The sequence below is a fragment of the Vicugna pacos genome, chromosome 1 (assembly GCF_048564905.1).
Source record: "Vicugna pacos chromosome 1, VicPac4, whole genome shotgun sequence".
Classification (NCBI taxonomy): Eukaryota; Metazoa; Chordata; class Mammalia; order Artiodactyla; family Camelidae; genus Vicugna; species Vicugna pacos.
This window is the reverse complement of record NC_132987.1, coordinates 109,372,132-109,376,246: the sequence shown is the minus strand read 5'-3', so window position 1 is coordinate 109,376,246 and position 4,115 is coordinate 109,372,132. Positions and strand designations below refer to the sequence as shown.

The 4,115-nt window shown below is 35.9% G+C and overlaps 1 long non-coding RNA gene across 1 annotated transcript; it reads left to right on the top strand.

Moving 5' to 3' along the window:
• Window positions 1-499: 499 nt before the first annotated feature.
• LOC140700169 (uncharacterized) lies at window positions 500-2,908 on the top strand. The gene is made up of 3 exons (XR_012078449.1): window positions 500-564; window positions 1,450-1,550; window positions 2,827-2,908. It is a non-coding gene; the product is annotated as an uncharacterized lncRNA (long non-coding RNA).
• Window positions 2,909-4,115: the final 1,207 nt, after the last annotated feature.

The window sequence follows — 4,115 nt, the reverse complement described above, 5'->3', positions numbered from 1 at the left end:
ATGTGGGTGGGATAATAAAAACAGAACCTCGGCACAGCCTACCTTGAGAAAAAGGTGGATCAAAAGAGATAAAGTGTGGTATAAATTAAAAATGACCTCAGATGGAAATGGTGTGGATGTTATGAAAACATGAAAACAATCCATCTGTCAGCAGAGTGTTTACTATAATGGTGAAGCTCTCATTCTCCACAGCTTAAACTGATATCCTCCCATCATTCTGAAGCATAACTCACATTTGTGACATTCCTTATTTATTGCCTATGGAATCATGGGCACCACAAAGAGAACGGTATGAATCTGGTGTGTCTTTGCCAGTTTTATAACATGGACAAGCTTTTAGGGATCAAAACCGTCAAACTGCCAAGTATATGGAGACCAGTTCTCCAACATTTCAGGTGAATAAAAAACTGTTAAAAGGGAATTGTAGGCAATGGCTCTGTTGATGTAACTTATATACCTTTATTTCTATGTTCAGGAGCAGAGAGGTAGGTAAAATCCCGCAGAAGGCTGCGTGAACCAGGGAGAAAGAGGGATGCTGTGGGACTCTGCAGCTCTGATCTGGAGGTCTGTTTCGGGCACGTACAGCTGGGTGGACTGGGCAAATTACTGAAACAGTCCAGATCTCGAATTTGTTAACTATAAAACCATGTTATGAGATCTGTCTTGAAAGTTCATTTTAAGTATCAGGGCTAATATAATGCAAGTCTAAATGTGTGCTAGATGGTTGTTATTCTTAGTATTGTTTATTCTATGGAAAAATCTATATAATCAATATATTGACTTTACGAAAAGCACCATAGACCATTTATGAATAGAATTACACCCATAATTGCATTCATAAATCGCCCGTAATCTCTGCTGGGAATCACCTGTAATTTCTTAGCCAGTCATAGCAATACTGGGTCTATTTCAGTAGAAAGGCATCATTTTTCCACAGAAGATCTTTGGTCACTTTTAGCTCTCACTTTCATTGAACAGCAGAGAGGCTTTCAAGCTGCCTTTCTAAGTCACTGGCCCTCCTTAGCAGGCTTTCCAGTTTGTGGTACCCAGCTTAGCCAGACCCTAGGAATTTTCTTAAACCCATATCTTGTCTTGGCAATGACCTTTGATCACAACCTTCATGAAAGTCTATCCTCTCTTGATAACCGAGATGGCGCTTCTACATTTTACCAGATTCTCCCAACTTTACCTCTTTGTCTAAAGATAGTATTATGAGCATTAAATGTACAACTTATCACAGCTCCTGGCTGAGAATAATTTCCCAATAACTGACATGTATTTATTACACCATCATTACCATCATCACTGATCTCCTTGTTGGGTTTCTCCTTCCTGATCTGTATTAGTAATGCTTCCCAATTAACCAGTTCATTGTCTTTTAGTCTTCTCTCACTGCATTTTTCTTAAGAAAACCACTCACTCACTTTATTTTATATTAATGATATTCAGATGTAACTCTCTGGTCCCAACTACTTACTAAAGCATCGGTTTTATATTGCATATGCTTCCAAGATCTTCACTCAAATAGAATATGCTGTCATCAGACCCAAGTAAGTATGCACACACTGACCTAGATTCTCCTCTAAACTGTTCCATTTGTTTTCTTTACCACCTCACTAACCTGGCTGTTTTCAGCTCACCCCTCTCCTTTCTCTTTTAAGAGACACTGAGCCCTTGTATTTCTTAGTTTTGCCCTTCTGTCTTTTCTAGTGGTGTTCTTCCTGTGAGGAGACTCAAAGCTTTATAATTAAATCAATTCAATTGCTGTTTTAAAATTTTTATTATAGTTTTTAATTTTTTATTGAATGAAATTTACTTTAAATTCTATAGTGCTTTATATTTTTCCATACATGTCACTTTATATAATCCCATAATAACCCTTTTCCTCCCTACCCTTATATTGCCCCTCCCCCTTCCTACTACTCACTGGTAACCATTCGTTTGTTCTTTATACCTGTGAGTCTGTTTATTTTTTGTTTTATTTACTCATTTACTGTATTTTCTAGATTCCACATATAGGTGATATCATACAGTACTTGTCTGATTTATTTCACTTAGCATAATGCCCCCTAAGTCTATCCTAGTTGCTGAAAATGGCAAAATCTTATTCTTTTTTATGATTGAGTAGTATTCCTCCATGGTACATATACACCATATCTTTTTTATCTTTTATGAATATCTGTTGATGGACACTTAGGTTGCTTCCATACCTTGGCAATTGTAAATAACACTGCCATGAACATTGGGGTGCATGTATCTTTTTGAATTAGTGCTTTTGTTTTTTGGAATATATACTCATGAGTGGGTCATATGGTCAAATGCTGGGTCATATGGTAGTTCTACTTTTAGTTTTTTGAGAAACTTCCATACTGTTTTCCACAGTGGCTACACCAATTTACATTCCCACCATTACTGTATGAGGATTCCCTTTTCTCTACATCCTCACCAGCCATTTATTATTTGTATTCTTTTTGATGATAGCCATACTGACAGGCGTGAGGTGATATCTCATTGTGGTTTTGATTTGCATTTCCCCCATGATTAGCAATGTTGGCATCTTTTCATGTGCCTGTTGGCCATCTGCATTTCCTCTTTGGAAAAAAAATCTATTCAGTTCTTCTGCCCATTTTTTAATCAGGTTTTTTTTTAATGTTGACTTGTATGAACTGTTTATATATGTTGAATATTAACCCTTATCAACCTTATAATATGCCCATTCAGTAGCTTGCCTTTTTGTTTTGTTAATGATTTCCTTTGGCAAGCAAAAGCTTTTAAGTTGAATTAGATCCAATTTGTTTATTTTTGTTTTTATTTCCTTTGCTTTAGGAGATGGAGCCAAAAAAAATTACTGCAATTTATGTCAAAGAATGTTCTGCCTGTTTTTCTCTAAGAGTTTTATGATATCCGGTCTTAACACGTAGGTTTACAAATAAAAATGAAAACAGGATAATCCAAAACTTTTCAGACACAGCAAAAGCAGTTCTAAGAGGGAAGTTTCTAGTGATATAAATTTACCTCAGGAAGCAAGAAAAATTGCAAATAAACAACCTAAGCTTATACCTAAAGGAACTAGAGAAAGAAGAACACACAAAACCCAGATTTAGTAGAAGGAAAGAAATCTTAATAAAGATCAGAGCAGAAATAAAGGAAACAAAAAAAGAAAGAAAGAAAAGATCAATAAAGCTAAAAGCTAGTTCTTTGAAAAGATAAACAAAATTGATAAACCTTTAGCCAGACTCATCAAGAAAAAAAGGGAGAGGGCCCAAATCAATCAAATCAGAAATTAAAAAAAAGGAAAAAGTACAACCAACACCACAGAAATACAAAAGATCATAAGAGACTACTACGAGCAACTATATGCCGATAAAATGAGTAAGAAACTTTAAAGAAATTCTGAATTCTTAGAATAGTACAATCTCTCAGTACTGCACTAGGAGGAAAGAAAACATGAACAGACCAATTACCAGCAATGAAACTGAATCAGCAATTGCCTTTTAATTGTCTTCTAATGGAATCTTGGTCTTCTGTTACACCCAGCCTCAACTCCACAGGGTACTTTGCTATAGGAATTATTTTGAATGTCTGGCGGTTTTTTGCTTTTGTTTTTGTGCTTGCTTGCTTGTTTCAGAGCCTACAAAGATCCCTTAATGTCACTTATATTAAATTAATTTATAGTTTTCATAATAATGAATGAAAATTTCCTTATCCCAGCATTTTTTCCCGAAAGCTGCTCTGCATGAGCATTTGGTCTCAGTCTGTCTGGGTCCTCCTGTACCACCCCCAAACCAGGGTGATTGACTATTAACTCTTGACCACTGGCTCATGCTTTGACTTCCTACGTGGAAATTCTTCCTCATATTCTCTTGACCATCTGTTTTTGTGTTTTCTTCAAAGCCTAGCTTAATTTTCATTGTTTTATACAGCTTTTCGTTAATAGTCTGGCTATTTATATCTCTCTGCTTTCTGATTATCATGCCTTTTTACGCATCATATATGTTCCTTGAATGCTGTCTCTGTTGCAGCACCTTCTTGGCTAAATTCTTATCCAACCTTTATAAGATGTTCTTTGTATCAACCCCAAATACCGATTACCACTTCCTTCTTTGTAATTCCTA